Source organism: Muntiacus reevesi, chromosome 9 (genome assembly GCF_963930625.1).
Source record: "Muntiacus reevesi chromosome 9, mMunRee1.1, whole genome shotgun sequence".
NCBI classification, from domain to species: Eukaryota; Metazoa; Chordata; class Mammalia; order Artiodactyla; family Cervidae; genus Muntiacus; species Muntiacus reevesi.
In genome coordinates, this window is record NC_089257.1 from 51,953,545 (window position 1) to 51,976,498 (window position 22,954).

Genomic DNA, 22,954 nt, shown 5'->3' on the forward strand with positions numbered 1-22,954 from the left:
AGCTCTTAATATTGGGCTTCCCTTATAGTTCAGTTCATAAAGAATCCTCCTGCCTGCAATGCAGGAGACCCTGTTCGATTTCTGGGTTGGGAAGATCCCCTGGAGAAGGGATAGGCTACCCACTCCAGTATTCTTGGGCTTCCCTTGTGGCTCAGCTGGTAAAGAATCCACCTGCAATGTGGGAGACCTAGGTTCGATCCCTGGGTTGGGAAGATCCCCTGGAGAAAGGAAAAGGCTACCCACTCCAGTATTCTGGCCTGGAGAATTCCATGGACTGTATAGTCCATGGGGTCGCAGAGAGACACGACTGAGCAACTTTCACTTTCACAATTAATATCAGGAGATATTTGTCAGTGAGACAGTGATTTCTCCATGTGCCCTTTCAAAGTCTGTGCCAATGGCAGGTGTAGCAGTGGTAGTGGCACCAGAATATTCCACTGCAGGTGATTCTCACCTTAACAAACCTCCAGTCCCCTTCCAGGGTTGGTGGATATTTTTAAGCATTGAAAAAGACCCTAATTGGAACCTATAGTTACCATAAGGGCAAATAATTTTAACTGGCTAAAATACATAGACATTAAGGGAATTGAGAGTGGAAGTTATTTAATTTCATACTTAGGGAAGCTATTAATAAGCATCCACTCAAAAAAATGCACAACAAATTAGTTTAGAAAAAGTTAGGTTAAAGGACCTTCTTTTCTTCCTATCAAGGCTTAATACTCTCTCTGAATTTCTAAAGCAGGGGCTGAGTGACGTATTGGAGGTTCGTGACATTGTGCAGGAGACAGGGATCAAGACCATCCCCATGGAAAAGAAATGCAAAAAGGCAAAATGATTGTCTGAGGAGGCCTTACAGATAGCTGTGAAAAGAAGAGAAGCAAAAAGCAAAGGAGAAAAGGAAAGATATTCCTATTTGAATGCAGAGTTCCAAAGAATAGCCAGGAGAGATAAGAAAGCCTTCCTCAGTGATCAATGCAAAGAAATAGAGGAAAACAACTGAATGGGAAAGACTAGAGATCTCTTCAAGAAAATTAGAGATACCAAGGGAACATTTCATGCAAAGATAGGCTCGGTAAAGGACAGAAATGGTATGGACCTAACAGAAGCAGAAGATATTAAGAAGAGGTGGCAAGAATACACAGAAGAACTGTACAAAAAAGATCTTCATGACCCAGATAAGATTATATAGTCCATGGGGTTGCATATCCCTTGCTTTATAAGATTGATTTTTTTTTTTTGGAATGTAGTTATTCACCACCAGCTCTCTTTTATGTCCAGTGGTAGACCAGTAGCCTTTGGGGAGCAATAGGATTGGGAAGTCATCATCACAGATCAGGTGTTTAATGGCACTAAAAATGTGTCTTCCTTTTACTAAAATAGAACAACCAAGATAGTCCAGTAAGCTAAGACATCTGATATAATTTAGGTTAGTGGGCCAATATTACATAGTGGTTAAGGAGAGTGGATGCCTAGAAATACAACTGCATATGTCAGACTCAGACATTGCCACTTAGCTAACTGTTTGACTTTGGGCAGTGAGTCAACCCATCAGAATTCTCAAGTTCCCCACCTATAGTAGAGTGAGGATAATAATTTCACCTACAAGGGTTGATGTGGGAATTAACAATGCATGGTACGAACTCAGAATTTCATGTATCAGTTGAGAGCCTGGCGGGGAGCAGTTGGCATCCATGATGAGGTAATCAGAGAGAGTGATGAAGGGACCTTCATTGCTCCACCCAAGTGATGTGGGTGGAGATGAAGGAAACCAAGGATGGCAAGGCACCCCAGGGCCAACAACAGCTGGGAACAGATCCTACCGTGAGCCTTGAAGGGGCAAGGGACGGGGCACTGACCAGCACCTGGGAAGAAAGCCGTAGCTATAGAAGAGCGAACCATGGCCCGGCAGGGAGGGAGCCAGGGGATAAACGTCTCATCCACTGGTCCAGCCCAGCTATGGTAGAGAGTGGATTTGGAGCAACAAATGGTAAGGGCTCAGTAGGTGTTAACTAAAGAACATTTTTTTTTTTTTTTTTTTTGGCATCAACTCTTAGTTGTAGCACACAGGCTTCTCTAGTTGCAGTGCACAGGCTTCTCTCTAGTTGTGGTGTGTGGTCTTGGTTGCCTGAGGTGTATGGGATCTTAGTTCCCCAACCAGGGATTGAACCCGCATCCACAGTCTTGGAAGGCAGATTCTTAACCACTAGACCACCAGGAAAGTCACTAATTTGATGGGTACTGTGTTAACTTCCTCTTTTCCCCCTTGTTCACAGAATCTTCTACAGGATTGCTCTTGCTTATTCTCTGTGACACTTTTGGAAAATTGAAAATGACTTAACCTTATTGTGCCTCAGCTTGCTTGCTTTCTGCAAAGGAGATACTGCTGGTATGTTCCTCAAGATGTGAGAAATATAATGAATTAATACATGTCAGGCTCATAGAGCAGTGCCTGGTGCATAATAAGCTCTCAGTAAAAATGAAGCCATGAGCTGTTGCCCTTCCTCACAGTTCCAAAGGGATATCAATGTGTATATTCTGCTTTGTTGCAGGTAATACATATGTACATAAGAAGGAGCTTGTTTTTCTCCTGGGTCTGGCCCTCCATCTGAAAGTTTAATACCTTTCTGATCGTGTGTTTCAGTGGTTGAATCTCCATGCTGGACCTTAACTCAGTCCCAGAAACCTGAATACATTTTTTGATGTTGATGGTAACTTTTCTGTACTGTACTTGGCACAATGAAGAAGGCATTTCTCAATCCTACTTTATTAACTCTGCCTATTAAATCTTTGTGCTAAAGCACATGTCATCAGCCCCGCCAGCATGTGTCTTGGCGGCTTTCCTCCCTTCTCACTGAGACCAGTAAGGCGGGGGCCTTCGCTAAGATCCTTTCCACTTTTCTCAGTTTCCTCTTCTCTCTCTCTTTCCAAGGCATCATTGTGGAACCCCTGTTCTGCCTTCTCCTTTATTTTCCCCTTCCCTCACCTTTTCTATTGATGATAAGGATGTGGAGAGACAGGGAGAGGGATCCTCTTGGTTTTCTAGTTTTGCCCTGAGCAGGAGTTTGTGGCTTTGATGTCACCTGGATGGAGAGCAGGTGCCCTGATTAGTCCTCCAAGGGCAGAGGGACCCTACACAACCCTCAGGGTGGGGAGCTGATGATCAGAAGCTGATTGGAGCCCCCACTGTGTTCCCCAGCCAGTGCTCTGGGCATTTCCCCTGTGGCCTGAGGTGTTCTGCTGTGGGACCCAGACCAATATCAGGCCAAATAACTGAAGTATGTATTCAGCATTTAGGTAGGGCGGATGGGGAGAAGCTGGCATTTATATAAATGAAACTAGCAAGGCTATTTCTTTGTCTTCACAATAAGACAAAGGGATTACAGTGTTTTTATTTTGCATCATTTTCTGAGCTAAGCAACGTCTTGAAAAGTATTTTAAAAGGGAATTTTATAGTTACTCAGATACATCACTTATTCCCCTAAATAGGTCTAATGGCTAGGGTTAGTTTGGTTTTTAAATTTCAGCAGACCTGGACCTGCTGAACTCAGGATCCTGTCAGCTTGCCGGTTTGGGGCTTGGTGGTATGGCCTCTTGTTAAAACCTTGCAGTTTGCACATTTGGCAGTGCAGACAGCTTTATCCAAAGTAGCTTTCCAAGAGGACTATGCCTTTCCTCCCCATCCCACCAAGTGCATCATCTTTGACAAAGGGGGACCAATTATGCTTTATCAGTATGGGGGAAGCAGTGTGGAAACTCGAGTTAACTGGTACCATATTTCCAATTTATTCCAGGGATGTTTTAGAATTTTTTAGAAACTTGCACCCCATGAAGCCATCTAACTGGCTTACCATTTAATATAGCATTTTTTTTTTTTTTAAATCACTGGGAAACGCTTAGGTAGAGGCTGGCCAGGACCTGATTTATGGTCTGTGTGTAGTATGTTTATTCATTTGTTCAGCAAACAACCAAGTGTTATTCCAGCCTGGATTACCTTTAGGTCTTGGGGTTGCAGGTGACAGCAGGATATCCTGGGGCTCTCATGTTGGATGTGAAGGGCTCATGATTTGGGAAGATCAGCCCATTTGTGATAGGGATCATGGTACAAGCAGACCATGCTCCCTGGGGATGCCAAGGTGGGTGTCGGGGTCCAAGGGAAAGGATCCAGTCCTAATGGGATTCAAGAGTACACTCAGTCTTAGCAGGCCCACGAGGGGGGAAGAAGGAAAGCCCTTCATGCTAGAGCCCAGTCCAAGAACTTGATGCTGCCAGCAGTGGGAATTGCTTTTGTAGCCTAAGTCTTCTGCGGTGGGGCCATCCCTCATGGGCATGGGATGGCAGCTGGCCAGGACCTTGCGCCAATCATTAGGTGGGAACTGGAAAGAAAGCGCTGAGTTTGGCCCCATTTGGGGCAGTGCGGGTGGTCCTGTTCACTTCCAGCTGTGGGGCTTGAATCATCAGAGGCCCTGGCCAGGGTGCTTGGATGTGTGGCCAAACCCAGAGTCTTTTTGGTCCTGGCACCTGATGCTGGCCATCCACATCTCTTCTGGAGATTAATGAGCCATTGTCTGAAGTCACTGAGGAAGGCTGTGGCAGGCCAGGGAGAAGACCTCATAATATAATTGACATGATTCTCACATGGTCCATATGGGAACAGTAATGAAAATCACTTACATGTGCCTGGTTTTCCAATTTACAAAGGAAGGAATTTGGGCTATGTCAATTACCAGCTGGGTATCTATGTACAAACCACTTAAACCCTCTTAGCCTCAGTTTCCTCGTTTATAAAAACAAGGATAATGAAAGTCACTGCCTTGCCCATCTAATGGGTTTTTTATTTGAGACAATGAAGGACAGGAGGCCAAATGGGACAGAAAAAAGGGGCTGGGACAGGTCTGGAGGAAATGCTGAGAACACAGTTTGTGACTTGAGAAGCAGGTGAAATGGTGAAGAAGGGCGTTCTCTTCTTCAGATTGACTAAAATTGTGTACTCTCCCTCTCAGTAGACACTGAAATTGCAGTGTTCAATGCAGATCAGACTGTAACTATGATTTCCCTGATCATAAAAGAAACACATGCTTATAAAAATTTTTTTTAAATATTAAATATCAAGACAAACATTAAAATAAATCATCATCTTTTTATTGCTAATATTTGAATGTTTTCTCTCTCATTCGTATATCTAATATTTTAACAATAAAATAAGAATCATACTGTATATTCAGTTATGAGACTCAAGCTTTTGCAGTGTAATTTGTAACATAAATGTTTTTAACAGAATTAGACTCAGGCAGAATTAGACTCATCTGTCAGGTTTCTCCAGAGAAACAGAACCATTGGAGATATATCTGTATGTGTGTATTGTGTATACATATACACGCATACAGACACATAGCGTACCAACACACATAAGCATTTGTACTAAGAGATACATGCACATATATTTGAAGAGATTTATCTCAAGGGATTAGTTTACATGACTATTATTTATAAACTATATTATAAATATATTGTATTATATAATATTTATATTTTATTTATTTATTTATTTAAATATAAACTATATTTATAAATATATTATATTTATAAACTATATTAGTTTACATGACTATAGGATTGGGAGATCTAAAACCTATAAGGCAGGCCAGCAAGCCGAATACTCAGGCAAGAGTTAATGCTGTAGTCTTGAGGCAAAATATCCTCTTTTATGGGAAATCTCAGTTTGTGTTTGTAAGGCCTTGAACTGATAAGATCTGCCCACACTACAGAGGGTATTCTTTTTCACTTAAAGTCAACTGATTGTACGTGTTAATCCTATCTACAGAATACCTTCACAGCAGCATCTAGGATTTGATTCAGTAACGGGGTACTATAGCCTAGCCAAATTGACACACAAAACTGACCCATCTTTGTATTTTTATCTTTTTGTTTCTCATGTCACAAATTTTTTTTTTCATAGCAGCATCAAACATTTTATAAGAACTTGATATGGCTATATTGTTTTATTCACCGAATGGCTTTACCATCATTTGTTTATAAATTTCCCTGTTGTCAGATATTTAGGTCGTATCTAGTTTCCACTGTAGATGTAACATTGTGATAAACATCTTTGGTTACATCTTTTTATATATACATATTCCTTATTAGTCCCTAGAATATATCATTAGTGGAGAATTACCGAGTCAAAAGTAGTAAAGATTTTAAGGCTTTTGCTACACTTGGTCAGATTTTCTCTAGACTTCTCAAGGTGTGATCCTTGCGCCAATACCATCAGTATGGCCAAGCCGTGGTTGCTGTTTTTCAGTCACTAAGTCATGTCTGACTCTGTGACCCCATGGACTGCCGCACACCAGCCTTCCCTGTCCTTCACCATCTCCCAGAGCTTGCTCAAACTTACATCCATTGAATCGGTGATGCCATCAACCATCTCATCCTCTGTCCCCTCCTCTTCCTGCCCTCACTCTTGCCCAGCATCAAGGTCTTTTTCAGTGAGTTGGCTCTTCACATCAGATGGCCAAAGTCTTGCAGCTTCAACTGGGTAGCTTATGAGAAAGGCAGATTCTTGGGCCTCACCCCAGAACTACTGAATCAGAATCTGCATCTTAACTAGATGCCCATGTGACTTGTGTACTTTGCAGTGTGAGAGGCACTGCCCAAGACAATTTATTCTGATTTGTAAACCAGCAATAGTCCGAATGTTTGCGTTCTGAAATGTGTCTGCAGTCTACAGCCATACCACCCTGAACGCGCCCGATCTCGTCTGAAATGTGTCTGCTGAACTCCTCATGCCTGGGGTTGTGGTATGAGTAGGTGAGGCCTCTGGTAGGTCCTTAAGTCATGAGGGTAGAATCCTCATGAGTGGGAATAATGCCTTATAAAAGAGGGTCCAGAAAGATCTCTAGCCTCTTCCACATAAAAGGACACAGGGAGAAGGGGCCAGTTATGAACCAGGAAGACAGTCTTCACCAGAGAACTTGGCCATGCTGGTGCCTTGACTTTGGACTTGGGCCACCAGACCATGAGAATTAAATTTCTGTAGTTTATAAGCCACCCAGACTGTGGTATTTTGTTATAGTGGCCTGAATGGGCTAAGACATACCAGAAGTATTTGGGGATACTCGGTTCTCTTCTCTCTCATCAAAACTGGGCGTTATTTTGGTTTTTTTTACCTTATAAATTTGCTAGCCAAAAAATGATATTCTGTTGGTCATTTGATTTTTATCCTGTAACAAATTTATTGAATCAGCTGACTTCCATTGGAGTTCAGTCAGGAAAGAGCTCTCCCTACCCCAAGCACGGCCTTCAGACATAATCTGTGACATCTTAGGTGGATTGCATGTCCAGCTATGAGGACACTTAAGGAATTAGGACTCACCTGTAGGTTTGAAGGCCTAGTCCAGTCTGAGATCAAAACTTCAGCTTCCCTTCTAATCCCATGCTCTTCCACTCCTCCTGGCCCAGCCTGCCCCACAACTCGGGCATGGGTGTGGGTGGTGGGCCTGCCGTGGTCTTTCACTCTCTTCATTCCCTCCTCCTCTTTCTCTTATCTACAGTTGGGGCAGGAAGGAACATGACGAGAAGGGACAGAAGTCCTCCTATACTGGTGCCATTGTTGCATGCTCTCCTGCTGCTTGCTGGCTCACTGCTGATATGTTAGGTTCTTCAGAGCTCCTGCAAGGAACCTTAAAAGACTTCTTCAATGTGGTTAGCTTGCTTGGGATTTCAGTCTCTGGAATCCGTTATGCAGTGGCCTCCCCTGTCACACACTAAAATAATGGCATTCCAGGACTGCTGTTGCCGTCACCCATTGGAAAGCATAATGTCATCTATTTAAATTCCCCCAAAATGACAGCAATGTGGAATGAGAATTCTGATGTTTAAAAAGCATATTTCTGATTGTTAGAATATGGAAAAATCACTTCCTTTGCAGATCGGAACTTTTTTCTTTTTTAAGGTTCATTCGGAGGCCTCAATTCCACTGGGTTAGCCCAGAAGTTCATTTGGATTGTTTTCCCCACCTGATAAAGGATTCTTGGTTTGCCGTGACCATGTCTTCTCCAGATCTGATTCGTAGCCCGCCCAGCCAAGAGTGCAGACCAGTCTCCGTCAGGCTCGCTGACTGCTTGGTCAGCAGTCCGTGTCACTATCTCACTGCCGTGCAGTGAGCAGGGGACTGACTGCTCAGGAGCTCGATCTAGTGTTTCCATCCCTGCACCTCCCAGCTGGCCTAGGGGTCTCTGATGTGGAGCTTGGGGGTGGCTCATTAAGAGGCTTTTATGTAGAGTATGCTCTGAGTTGGAATTCCTGAGCTGACTAGCTCTGTGAACTTGGCCTTATCATCTCATTTCCTCCCTGACATAATTCAGATTAGTTCATTTATAAATGTGTATCATGTGCCTACTATGTGCTAAGCACTATTTTAAGAGTTGGGATGTGGCAGTGAATAGGCTAGAGATCTGAATAATGAGAGAGGGTCGATGATCTTGGGAATGAATGTTCCAGAAAGAGGGGTCTGCAGGTGCAGCCACAGAAGTTCAAGGAACTGAAAGGCTCCCATGGTTGAAGCGTGAAGGTCGAGGGGAAGCTGGTGGGAGATGTAACTGGGAGTCGGGCCAAAGTTAGATCCCATGGGGCCCCAAGGGGCTGCCAGAAGACTGTGAGTTTTCCCCTAAAACATGTAGAAAACTATCAGAGGATTTTAGAGACGAATAACATGATCTGGTTTACTAGTAGTAGTTCCTACTACTCTTTGAACATTAACTGCAATTAAATAAGATAATATATGCAAAAGTACTTAGTGGTATGCCTTGTATGCAGTAGGTGCTTCATAAGTGTTAATTAATATTTTCACCTTTTGGCGAAACACTGGCGGTCTCCTACAGTTTGACCTTAAAAGATGAAGTTTGTGGTAGGCTGAATAGTGGCACCCCACAGACGTCCCTGTCCTAACCCTTGAAACTGGTCACTATGTCACCTTACATGGCCAAGGAGAATTAAGGTTGCAAATGGAATTAACATTGTTAATTTAATTTTAAGGTGAGACCTTAAAATAGGGAGAGTGTCCTGAATTATCCAGATGGGTCCAGTGTAATCATAATAATCCTTAAAAGAGGAATAGCAAGGCAGAAGGGAGTTGGAGGGAGACATGACTATGGAGGAAGGTCAGAGAGAGACAGTGTCACTGACTTTGAAGATGGGGGAGCAGCCACGAGCTAAGGAGTGCAGGCGGCCGCAGCTGGAAAAGGCAAGGAAGTAGAACCTTTTACATTCCCCTTAGAGCCTTAGATGATTGCTTCTTGACAGGAAAGCAACAACAAACCTAGACAATGTGTCAAAAAGCAAAGACATCACTTTGCCAACAAAAGTCCGTATAGTCAAGGCTTTGATCTTTCCAGTAGTCACGTACAGTTGTGAGAGCTGGACCGTAAAGAAGGCAGAGTGCCAAAGAATTGACGCTTTCGAACTGTGGTGCTGGAGAAGACTCTTGAGAGTCTCTTGGACAGCAAGGAGATCAAACCAGTTACTCTTAAAGGAAATCAACCCTGAATACTCATTGGAAGGACTGATGCTGAAGCTGACGCTCCAATACTTTGGTCACCTGATGCAAAGAGCTTTTTCACTGGAAAAGACCCTGATGCTGGGGAAGATTGAAGGCAGAAGGAGAAGAGGGTGACAGGGGATGAAATGGTTGGATGGCATCACCAGTGCAATGGACATAAACTTGGGCAAACTCTGGGAGATGGTAAGGGACGGGGAGGCCTGGCCTGCTGCAGTCCATGGCGTTGCTGAGTCAGACACGACTGGGCAACTGAACAACAAAAACTAGAGCCTCTAGAGGGGAATGCAACCCTGCCAACATCTTTTTTCTTTTTAAACTAATTAATTGTTTTTGACTGCTCTGGGTCTTTGATGCTGTGTGTGGGCTTTCTCTAGTTGTGTTGAGCAGGGGCTTCTCTAGCTGTGGTGCATGGGCTTCTCCTGTGGCAGAGCCGGACTGTAGGCGCTCAAGCTTCAGTAGTTGCAGACCGCAGGTTCTAGAGCATGTACTCTTCAGTAGTTGTGACACACGGGCTTAGTTGCCCTGTGGCATGTGAAATCTTCCCAGACCAGGGATTGGACCCACATCCCCAATATTGACAGGCATATTCTTAAGCCCTGGACCACCAGGGAAATCCCCTGCCAACATCTTGATTTGAGTCCAGTGAAAAACCCATTTGGACATCCGATAGCCAGAATTGTGAGATAATGAACTTGTGTTCAAGCCACTAAGTATGTGGTAAAGATTTGGTACTAAATATTCCAAACTCCAGTTTAGTTCACTCCAGTATGACCTATGATGCATGCGTTTTAAGATTTCCGTTTAGTTCACCGTCTATTGATAGATGCCTACAGCATGCCAGGCTAGATAAGACGACTCTGGAGAAGTTGACCATCTAGGAGACTTTCTTGTGTTTACCACAACCTCTAAGGGTACCAAACTCCATATGTGCCTCTGGTGGCACACAGCAGCTTCTCTAGTACAGAACTGAAATAAGGCCTGCTTTTCATTGACCTGGGAGGTCAGGGGAAGTGGCTGAGCTCATGGTGAGAGGTTGAGCTCTCAGCTCCAATCCACTTGGCTGGTGACCCAGACACAAGGACTGCAGGGAGGGGTGGGTTGCCCTGGGCCCAGCCCGCAGGCCTCCTCCATGAGTCACCCCAGCCCCCCTCCCCCTGCCCCCACTAACACCCCTTCTCAGGCCCTGCCCCTCCCCTGGGGGGGCTCTGGGCCAGCTGCTGCTTGCTTGGACTGCTCTTATTTTCCCTTTGCTAATCATCAGATCCTGTCTGTGGAGGCGGCAGACAGGGGCTCCTGGAGGCAGACCCGCCCAGGCACAAGTTAGGGGCTCAGCAATGCCTGGGTTGTGATTGGTTGGGGCTGGACAAAAAGGGTTCCTGTATAAAGCAAGGGCTTTCTCTTTATCCTTTTAGGGAAGTTCATTCTCTCTGGTTGCCTCTCCTCCTTTTGGAGATGTTGCTAGAAGATCTCGGCAGCAGGGGCCTAGCCCATACCAGTCCATCCTTCACACTGAAACTGTCAAGAATGTTTGCACCGACACCAACCACCAGCTCTGACCTAGTCCCTCATTGACTGGAAATCCCCCTCCTCTCATCACCCCATTTATAGCTGTGGTTTCAAACATTAAAAAGAATAATAAAATCAATGCACTTTTTTTTTTTTCAGTGAAATATCAGTATATAAAGCTGAATAACAGGAGGCAGTAATGTTTAGAATTGTCTTTAAGTATCCGGACTCTAGCATCAGACAGGCTGGGTTCAAATCCAGACTCTGCCACTTATATAATCCCAACAAGTTGTGTGATTGCTGTCTGCATTTCCTCACCTGTAACGGGATGTTGGCAGTTCTTAGTGCACGGGGCTGTTTTGGAGATCAGAAGTGATAACTTAGGAGAGTGCCTGGCTGAGCATAGGCACTCAATAAATGTTGGCTCTTGTTACTAGAATATGAATTAATCTTCTAAGTTCTCATGTGTAACATGTATTATCATTTTATTATACAGTTGTATAATTATACAACCCATTGCAGACAGTAGTTTGGCTGTCTGTATGAACACAGAACTTTTTAAAAATTAATTTTATTTTTTCGAACCATTTCAGACTTATCAAAAATTTTGAGGATTACAGAAATTCCCATTTACCTTGCATCTAGTTTCCCCTATTGTTAACATCTTACACTAGTATGGCACATTTGTTACCATTAAAAACTGAGATTGATACATAATCATTAACTAGGCTCTGTACATTATTCCCTAGTTTTTACCTAGGAACGTCATTTATGTGTTGCAGAATTGCATCCAGGATAGCAGATTACATTTGTTATTTTTTTTAAGTATGATAGCATTTTATTTTAGTTTTTAGAATACTTATTTACTTGGCTGCGCTGAGTCTTAGTTGTTGCATGCAGAATCCTGTTCCCTGACCAGGGATCGAACCTGGGACCTCTGCATTGGAAGTGCAGAGTCTTAACCACTGGACCACCAGGGAAATCCCAGCACATTACATTTAATTGTCACTCAGAAATGGAAGTAGGCTCCTCTAAGGAATTAGGCTCCTGTTGTTTGTGACAGGTTCTCAGACTTCTCTTGTTTTTGATGGCAATTTTCAGGAGTACTGGTGTTTTGTAGACATTTTGTATTGCCCACTTCTGTATTGGAATTTGATGTTTCTCTCCTGGTTAGCCTGGAGCTGAACGCTAGAATTTGCAGTCAGTGGATTGTGGATGACTACCACAGGGTTCTCTTAGCTTCAGCATCCATGAAATTAGAATCAAATGTCAGTTTAGAGAATCATGGATAGATAAGCAGAGTCCTTGGTGTGGCCTATGAGATCTTTCTCAGCCTGCCCTACCGACTTCTCTAGCCTCTTCTCCCTGCTGGGAGCCCTCCAGACTCACCACGGTCCTCCAAGAAGTCTGGGCCTTAATGCATATTGGTTCTTCTACCTGGAATGCCTGCCCTCCTTTCTCTGTCCAGCTAATTCTTGGCCTCTGAGATCCAGGTTAACTCTTGCCCCCTTCCTGGTGTCCTTCCCACTTTCCCTAAGGAGGCTGACACTGTCCCCGGGGTTCCCTCAGAACTTGGCATTTCTCTCTGTATTGTCCTTCTTGGTACAGGTACTGATCCACCTCTCCCTCTGGGCCAGAAGCTTCTTGAGAGCAGGGACTGAGTCACAATCCTCTCTGTATTCCTGATGCCTGGTGTGAGGCCTGACATGCAGTAAATGCTCAAGAGCTGTTCAGTGAATGACTCTGACATTTAAGAGAGGTGCTGTGTCTGTACCAGCCTTAACACAGCACGTTTCCTTGATCCTAAAAATGTGGGGGTGCCCCTGTGGATGAAGGATGCCAGTAACCAGCCCTTGGGTGGCTCTTTTAAAGCCACTTTCTCCCTGCCCCTGAGGGGTGTGAGTACATGGTGTGAACATGGAAATGGCCACCAGGGGGCTCCAGGGAGCAGTTAACCGACCCAGCCCGAGAGGAAGATTCATTGGTGGCTTCAGCAGCCAGCCTTGAGTCCTGCAGAATTCACCAAAAAAAAGTGCGTCCAAAGAGAGGTCTGTTTTGCTATTGATGTACCAGGCTCTGTAGCAAGGACAGGATGTACCAGCCTGTTCTGAAAACACGTGTGGGCCCCAGACAGTCTTTTTCCCCCAGAGATCTCTGCTTGCAGAAATTGGCACAAAAGATACCGATAGCCAAGAAATAACATTTGCAGGAGCAAATGATCTTGTTACAACTGCCTGCAGACCTTCACTTCATTCAGATTTCCCAGTTTCTGCTTCCACTCCAGAGTTAATAGTTCTCCCTGGATCGGAAACTCTTAATGGATATTACTAAAGCCAAGATTATCACTGAGAAGTTGGAGCCAAAATTTCAGGGCTTTTTTTGAATTCTATGAGAAGGGGGAAAAAATAGCTGAGTTAATTTAAGATAATGAAGGTTGAATTAGAAATTTCTCTCTGGGGTCAGTAACCTCTTTAATTTTGTCCTTGTGGCTGGTATTATTAACACTCAGAAGAATAACAATAGCTCTAGTGTATTGGGTACCTACTCCATGTTACACTTTGAGATGGAGATTCTGCCCATGCCAGGCACTTGCCCTTGGGCATCCAGGGGGAATTAAAGCAGCATAATCCTCACCTGTTCTGCTACAAAGATACGAGCTCCATCTCATAGGTGAGGCAGCTGAGGGTCAGCCACATTAAGTGCTTTGTCCAGGCTGGAAATCAAATTCTTTCTTGCTTCAAGACTTGAAGTCTTGTCAGTCACACAAGCACACCCCAAAAGGATCTAAAATAGCTGCCAATCATGAAACATGTCTGTGCTCCAGGGGATGGGATGGGATTATTGCAGGAGACAGAAAGATATGGTATTGCAAGTAAACCCATCATTAATAATAATGATAAAAAGGATGAGAGTATCTTACAATTCTGGGGCCACAAGCTTCCCAGCAGTCACGGTAAACAAATGAAAATACAGGGGGAGTGGGTATCTGCTAGAATTTAATGCTGTTCGCACTCAGAAGTGTTATAGTTATATATAGATGCTCTTATAGTTTAAGAGCAAAGTTAAGATGGAATCTCTGAACTCGCATGTTTTAAGAGGCAGACTCCTCCTCCTAAGGGTTTTGACCCAGCTGCTTATGATCCTCTCGCACCCACCTTCTGTTTGGCTCACCAAATATGATGGTGATCAGGTGAGGTACCCGTCGGACAGGCTTCAGGAAACTGGCCCTGGCGGCTCCCTATCTGAAAGGCTCTCTTGCCAGAATTTCTGAGAATGAGCATGCTAAACCGTAGAGCCCAGAACCAAACTTGGAGAACACTCCAGCCCCGGCTGAAAGGCATTAATTGTCCATCCACAGCTTTCTTAAACAGGAGAGCGTTTGTAACTGGAGTGCAAAGCAGTTTCAACACAGAACCATGACTAAAGGAGGATGTGCAAAAACCTCTCGTACTTTTGTCCCATAGCCTGAGTCCCTTCAGAAGCCGCCAGGCTTCTCAGGACCGGGTGTGTGCCATGCCCTTTGCCGGGCATCACGCGCCCATGCCCGGCTCATCCTTGGCAAGTTCACTTCGCGGTGCTCCGAGACTTACCCCGGGGTCAGCATGGAGCTATTAATTATTTTTCTTTGTCAAACCTTTGTCAGCAACTTCATCCCCAAAGAAGTGGTTTGTATTCCCTTTGGCAAGAGTTGTGACTCTAGTAAATAAGAGATAATTACACTCGGGTTTTAAAATTAAAACACACAAAAAAGCTAACAGTGCCAGTGAAGAGTTACTTACATTTTACAGCAGCCTGCTTCCCTCGGGACAACAGACTGAGTTTGCTGTGTTTCATGCAGACTCTGAGGGGTTTGAAGATAGATTTTTATTTTAAGAGGCCTGAAACTCCTCTTTTGCTTCTAGTTAGTATGAAATCATGCTTCACATTCTTTCGTATTTTAGCACCTTTGGAGGAATGTAAGTCTCTAAAACTGCAATTAAAATGTGAGCATTAAGGAGTTGCAAGATTAAATGAGAGAATGTATCAGAAAGCATTTGGAGATGTTTTTATTGCATCATGTTCATTCTATGTGCATAATGCTTGGATTTGGCAGGGAAGGAGAAAGACGTTCTTGTCTTGTGGCTGCTGAGAATTTCTTTCTTTTTTTTTGTCCTCTACTTTGTGCTTGGAAAGTGAAAATATATTCAAGCAAGTCCTTACAAACATTTGATCTTGTTTTCATAAGAAGTGAGAGGAATTGTGAAACGTAATTTTAAAAGTGGAAATATGTATTTTTTTCCTCATGTAGAATTATTTGCGTAGTGTTGTTTGGTCAGTGACCCCTTCTTTGGGGTGGAAGAGAAGTTCTGTAGGGTGTGGCTGACCCTCGATGCCTGTTCACGATGAACCTCTCACTAGTGTGCCTGGTGGGAGTGGGTGAAGTTTTGCTTCATGGAGCTCCTGGGAGGAGAAGACATCCTGCCGCTGTGTCGGGAACTAATGCCATAGATTGAAGGACTGTGCTCTTTTTAGAATGCAAGGCTGGCTGCGGAGCCCACCTGGGCACTGGCGGGCAGGCTCAGCTCTTTGCTTTTCACCCACGTGCCCTCTCCCCCACCGCTTGCCAAGTGATGTGCGGAGGCCAGTAGGGAGCACCGAGGACCCCAGGACTTGGGGGAGTTTATGTCTGAGAAGTGAGCTGCCCACTGTACTTACACAGATGGGCGTTTGGGTCCTGGACATCTGTGAATACCCCCGAAAGATACTGAGGGCCCGTGGGAGTAAAGGTGGAGTGGGAAGCTTGAAACCAGGATTCCAACATGGTGGAGTGGAAAGAGTTAAGTTTCATGTGTTGTGTGCTAAACTTTCTCAGAGGGCTTTCATATCTGTAAATTATAGGAGAAAGCCCTCTTTTGACAACCCTGCATTTAAGACGTTTCCACCACTTTGACTATTAAGTGGCATTATCTTGCCCTCCCCACCCCCACCCCAGATGTGCTTTAATAACTAGGCAACACTCCCTGATGTCATCAATACTTAAATTTATTTGGAGGGATGAGGAGAGTTTTAGCCCTTGAGAAACAATGACCAGTGTTTACTCTCCAGGGGAATCAGCCTTTACATCATCTGAACCTAAGACATTTTCTGAACTGTAATATATATTATCACAGATCTTAATTTGAGGCATAGATGTTAGAATAATTTCATTTTGAAATATGGTGGTAGTAAAATCCAGCATTAACATGAGCAGTCAATAATTCAAACTTTTATTTGCTCCGATATCAAAGGAATATCTTTCTGCTCCCACTAGCCGGTGTGGGGAGCGGGAAGAATGGGGGTGGGGGGAGGGGGGAAGATTTAGCATTTTGCTGATAATAGTACTTTTCCAGCTCAATTTGATTTTTTCTTAAAGAACTTTTTTTTCCCCCTTTGTAAATGATTTGTTTAGTTTCTGAAGTCCACAAGAGTCCTGCGTGGCTCCCTGGATCTTTGTGAAAAGGCACATGACCTTTCCCACTAAGCTGTTGGCGTTAATCTATGCATGCCTTACCAGGGGCAGAAAGTTTGAAAACTTATGAGAACTGTTTATAATCTCCATTTGTTTTCCCCTTTCAACATCTTAATGCCACAGTGAACTCGCTGTTTTGGCAAAGAGGTCTCAAGTGGGATGATTGAGGGGGAATTTTCCCCCTTGGTGGAACTGATTGACTAGCCTATGTGAACTGCTTTAGAAAACTTTTCATCTGTAGAATAATTTTGGCCATTATGAACATAAATGGCTTTGTCACCCTTTAGCAGGCAGATGGAGCATGTGTTTCACATTATTAATTCGAGGCGGCATTAGGGCTGTTTGAAGCAACTTTTAAGAAAGCAGAGTCTACACGTCCCCATCATGCTTCCAGTTCCACTGCAAAAGGCAGTGTTCACACTGCCCAGGGTTGTGGAACAGCCCCTTCTGATGGGAATGCTGTGTGACATGGGCCTTGCCAAAAACTAATGGGTCATTTACAGGAAATAAGAAGTTAAGGAGGAGGATGAGTCAGTAGACTTCAAAGCGAACCCATTTCCACAGAACTTAAATAATGAATACCAAAGACTGAGGATTTCACAGACAGCTTCTCCAGCTCTCTGTGCAGCTGGAAGCTTCGCGCAACTGCAGTACCGTCTGCTCTGATAAAGGGTCCCAACTGCTTCAGGAAAGAAGAGGCGATAAGGAAGGCAGGGAGAAAAGAAAGGGAGAAAGAGTAGGGCAGGAATGAAAAAGAAAGAAGGGAGTGATTTGAGAAGAAAGGTGGAGGAAGGAGGATGGATGGATGGATGGATGGAATGGATGGATGGATGAGGGAGAAGGGAGAAGGACCAGAGAGATGGAGGGGCAGAGGTTGGGGGTGTCCCATGGTGGGTAGTTAAGTCTAATTTTGTGCAAATGTATTTTGTGTGGCAAGTATCCTGGTAGCCCTGTCGTGTGGGTCTCTGCTCTGCTTAGCCACTCGGTCTTCTAGTGGATTACTATAGTCAAAATAGAATTGTGTATCTTTTGAATGCCACTTAGTCACTTATGAGATCATAGACAAGGGGTTTAAGGAGTTTTCTTTTGGAACTGCTTATGATGGAGAACTGTGTTTGAGAAAATTGAGGGCTGGTTCAGATTACAAGCACGGGGCAGAGGTTCCTCACTTAAAGAAACTTGTATATATCAGTGAAATATTGGATTCGGGAGATTTATGTGTATGACATAAATTTCTTTTTTTTTTTAGGTTTAAGGGAAACTTTATTCAGTCTTTTCCAAAAGCAACCTAGTTTAAAAACAAATTGAGATCAATAGAGCAGGAAAACCTAGACAGACAGACAGACAGACATGCCCATGAAGGGAAGACAGTACAGGTCAGGGTTGCTAAGTCAGATTCTCTTCATCTTGGAAATGAGGTCATCACAGATCCTGGGCAGCTCATCATTCTGTTTAGTCTCCTGCTCAGCCACCTTCTCCAGCGAGGAGACTCGCATCTGCTCCTTCCTCAGGACCACCTGCAGCTGGAGGGCGTCCGTCCGGGCCTTGGTCCAGACCTGGGCCATCTCCTCATTTGCCTGCTGAAGCCTCTCCTCCCCTGGGCCTTCAGCGCCTGGCCCTCCTCCTTGACCCTGTCTATGTGAAATCCTCAGCGACTCTTCATTCGTGCGGTAGCCTTCGATCACCTTCTTCTGTTTCTCAGATCGCTTGAAGTGGTCGAAGAATGACTTCTCCTTGTAGTACAGGCCTGCTGTCAGCTGAGCTTTCTCCTTCAGAACCTTCTGGGTCTCGGCCTTGATAATTTCCTTCTCTTTCTGAGCCTCCTCCATCGCCTGGTTCACAGTCGCCTCAAACCTGTCCATGATCTTCCCCATCTCCAGGATCCTCTCTTGCAGCGCCTCGTTCTCCTGCATGGCCTCCACCGCTGTGTCCAGCAGTTCCACTTTCAGAAGTTTATTCGTAAGAGATAATTAGACAAAGGTATGAACACTGTGTGGCTAACAGCATTGTTCATACTTGTAAAAACCTTGAAATAAACGTATACGTCTAATAGATATTAAATAAATCATGGTGTATGTATATTATACTATAATATCATCAAAAATACAATGCAGTTCTGTATTTTTGACATGGAATGATTTTCACAGTATATTAAAATTTTTTCAGAAAGCATATGTTTATATGTGTATAAACATTTATATTTACATTGAAAAAAAGTTGGAGGGATATACCTAAGCTGTTAACAATGATTAAAACTAGGAAGGTAGGGTTTGGGGTGATTTTAATTTTCTTGTCTGTAATTTCTCATTTGTTTTCTACAATGAATATGTATTACTTGCCTACTCTAAAAAAACCATTGAAAGAAAAAAAAAAAAAACAATTGGTAGGAGAGGGGGATTTTTCACTCTGAGAGAGGATTTAGTCAAGCTTTTTTCCCACAGAGTAGGGCCCAAGTTAAGTTTGTGTTTACAGAGCCCCTCCCAATGTTGGAAGGGGGAAAAAAAAAACCTTCCCAAATGTCAAAATCCTGTTTCTGGATCTCTTTTGCTTCAAGGGCCCTCTGGTGCCAAGCCCTCCTTCTTGCTCACAGCCTGACCTGAGGCCCCTCGGGTGGCCAGATGCCCTTGCAGCCGGCAGCACTGGAGGGGGAGGCAGCAGGGGCACCTCTGCCAGATGGTAGATACCCTTTCCTCTGGGCTGGAGACTCTCAGTTCTAATGGCAAGTGACCAGAGACCACCCAAGGCCAGCATTGGTATTTTAAAAGACTTGGGGGCTGGAGAGGGAGGAGAAATCACTTATTTAGAAGAAAAAAGAAACCCTAGACTGCCAGTCATTGGAAGGTTTTTGCTGGACCCAGGCCCTCTTGGTCCGGAGGAAAACCAAGAACTGCATTCATGCCCCTTTCTCAGAAGTTCTCCAAGCATGGGCCCCTCGAGGGTCTGAGGTGGGGTGTGGGGGCTTTCTCGCTGCCTTTTCCGTGATAAATGCTTCTACTTTCTGGGTGACATGGGGTTTTATTCCCTCCCTGTGGACTTGACAAGGGTGCTCTGGCAGATCCTGACCACAGGCCTCTGAGAAGTCCCTTCTGTATCTGCTCTTCATCTGCTGGGAGGCTATGGTGACCTCTGGGACTACTTCCCACTCTTGTCTTGATTTTTCTTTGTTGGATCCAGCTGGTCTCATCCCCGGGGCAGGATGGGTGTGGGAGGAGGACCAAGACAGTTGGGATTCTTTAGCTGGTGGGTTGCTGGCCTGGAGCAGAGCCCAGCTTCTCAGCCATCCCTGCCACAGCCTCCCCCAACTGCCTAGTTCTTGGTTGGAATGGAAGATTCAGTTCTGACTTGATTTGGAACCAGCGTGCTAATTGCTTACTTCTCAGCAACTGGACCTCATTGGAGCCAGACTTAATCTTTATTCATCACCCACTGGCTATGTGATCGAGGCAGATCATTTATCCTTTCTGAGCCTCTGTTTCCTCATCTGTAATATTTCAGCTTTATTGGGGGTGGAGGTTGGAGGGGAAGATGGGTAAGTTGAAAACTTACTTCCCTAACATAGGGAAGTGCTTCGAATAATATCTCACGCACCGTAATAATATTATTACTGGTGTGATAACTGACATCTACTAAACAATACTTTATGTCAGGCAGTTTTCTAAATACTTTGCATATAGAAATTTACTTAATCCTCACAATGGCCTCTGGAGCAGGTACGAACTAATCCCACTTACAGATGAGAAAAATGGAACCATGGGGAAATTGAATAACTTGCCCAAGTTAGTATATGAATTAGTGAAATAACCAGGCTGTCACCAAGAAGTGTTGTTGTTTTTTTTAAATTGTGGTAAAATACACATAACATGGGCTTCCTAGGTAGCAGGAGACCTGGGTTTGATCTCTGGGTCAGGAAGATCCCCTGGAGAAGGAAATGGCAACCCACTCCAGTATTCTTGCCTGGGAAATCCCACGGACGGAGAGGGGAGCCTGGCAGGCTATAGTCCATGGGGTCGCAAAGAGTCAGACATGACTGAATGTCTAAACAACACATAACATAAAATTTACCATCTTAACCATGCTCAAGTGCACAGTTCAGTGGTGTTCAGCAAATTCACATTGCTGAGCAGCTAATCTCCAGAGCCCTTTTTCATCTGGTAAAACTGAAATTCTACACCCACCCAACAGCTACTCCCTATTACCGCTCCCCCACCCTAGACCCTGGAAGCCACTGTTCTACTTTCTGTCCCTATAAGTAGAACCATGCAGATTTGTCTTTTTGTGACTGGCTTATTTCACTTTGCATAATGTTCTCAAAGTTTACCTATGTTGTGGTATGTGTCAGAATTTCCTTTCTAAGAGTGAATGATATTCCATTATGTATATATATATACACCAGATTTCTTACCCATTCATGTGTTCCTAGACATCTGGCTATTGTGAATAATGCTCTTATGAACATAGATATATCTGTTTGAGTTCCCACTTTCAGTTCTTTTGGGCATATACCCAGGGTGGAATTGCTCGGTCTTATGGTAAATCTTCTTCTAATTTATTGAGGAACAGCCATACTATTTTCCATTATGGCTATACAATTTTATGTTCCCACCACAAGAATTCCTATATCTCCGCATTCTCCCCAACACATGTTTTGTTCATAGTAGCCATCCTAGTGGGTATGAGGTGGTATTTCATTGTGTGTGTATGTGTTTTTAAAGATTTTTGGATGTGGACCATTTTTAAAGTCTTTACTGAATTTGTTACAGTATTGCTTCTGTTTTATGTTTTGCTTTTTTGGCGCTGAAGCATGTGGGATCTTAGCGCCCCAATCAGGGATTGAACTCGCACCCCTGCGTTGGAAGGAGAAGTCTTAACCACTGGACTGCCAGGAAAGTCCCTCATTGTGGTTTTGATGTGTTTCCCTCCTGATTAGTGATGTGAGCTTCTTTTCATGTTCTCCTTGGCCAATTGTGTATCTTTGGAGGAATGTCTATTTAAGCTCTTTGCCCACTTTTTAATCAGATAGTTCATTTTTTTGTTGTTCAGTTATAGGAATTCTTAATATGTTTGGGGTATTAACCCTTTATCAGATATATGATTGACAAATAGTCGCTTCCATTCTGTGGGTTGCCTTTTCACTCTGTCGATTCTGTCCTTTGATGCACAGAAGTTTTAAGTTTAGTGTAGTTCAATTTATTATTTATTTTTTTTTACTTTTGTAGTCTTTGCTTTTGGTGCCATAGAAAAACAAGGAATACTTTTGGGTGATCTATAGTTGAGGAAAGATGAGGGAATAAGCAAATTCTGTTCATTTTGTTTGGAAAAGTAAGATGTGAAGACAGGAGCCAGCACCCTATGTGGTGTTGAGTAGTGTAAAGAGACTTAAAAAAAAAAAAGATAAGAAGCTATAACTAAGCAAAGGCAGTTTGGGATTGGATCCCAGCCCAAAATGAAGAGAAAAAGAGCCTAAGAATATTGTATTAGCAGACAATGTTTGAAGCAGAAAAAAGAAAAAGTCCTAAAGGGCTGAGAGCCAAAAAGTCCAAGTAAGAATAAAAAATTAGGAGAAGATGGGGAAATGATGGGCCTTTGACAGTCTAAAGGGGGGAAAAGGTGGTGTACATTAGAGAAGGATTATTGGGTTGAAATTTGAGCAGGGAAGTTAAAAAATTCTTCTGGCTGGGCAAAAAGGGAGATTCTACTGACCGGGAAAATGGATTTTGCAACAGTAGGGGAGAAAAAGCAGGACACAGAGGAAGTGAGGCTGCTAATTATGAGAGGGAGGGCTTTTCAGAGACTCAAGGAAATGACTGCAGAGCTAAATTCTTCGTCCCTTTCAGCCTTCCCTGTCAGGGGTTCCAGCAACAATGAGTCGAGCACAGCCAGAGCAGGCGAGGAAACAGGAGACAGGCAGCGCTGGAGAGCGTGCAGAGAGGTATCTGCAGCCCAGGCACGCCCTTTGGTTTCTATTATTTGTGTTAAAAATGGCGATCACTGTACTGTGGCAGGAAGAACCCCGGCCATGATTGCTGCTGCAGACCCCTGAAAGGCAGGAGAAGTCTTCAGTGTCTGAGGCTAACAAACCTGGAACTGCAGCAGCCTGGCCGGAAGACGTGCCACAAGCCAGGGCAGAGTTCTTCACCTGGAGAGAGCACTGTGCTGGGAGTCCAGAGGCCTGGTGCCTCTCCTTCAGTGATTCCTCACGTCTTCTTCTAGAAAACAAAGGCCACAGCTAGTTGATCTTCATTTCAGAGAGGCAGAGAGTCTTATTCAAATGACCTGAGGTCAGTGGGGATTATTGTAAGGCCGTATGTGGACAGGAAGTCTGAAGAAGCAGACTGGGTGGGCCAGAGGCTGAGCAGACACCCAGGAGAGCAGGAGAGCTGGAGGGAGGACCGTGAAGGGTGCTC

The 22,954-nt window shown here is 44.1% G+C and overlaps 1 protein-coding gene and 1 non-coding gene across 2 annotated transcripts in view; one reads left to right on the forward strand and one right to left on the reverse strand.

Annotated features, from left to right (window-relative positions):
* PARVA (parvin alpha) overlaps positions 1-22,954 on the forward strand; it is a 170,956-nt gene that overhangs the window by 21,468 nt on the left and 126,534 nt on the right. The window lies entirely within an intron of this gene.
* Positions 11,970-12,042, reverse strand: TRNAG-UCC (transfer RNA glycine (anticodon UCC)). Its single transcript has one exon. It is a non-coding gene; the product is annotated as a tRNA-Gly (tRNA).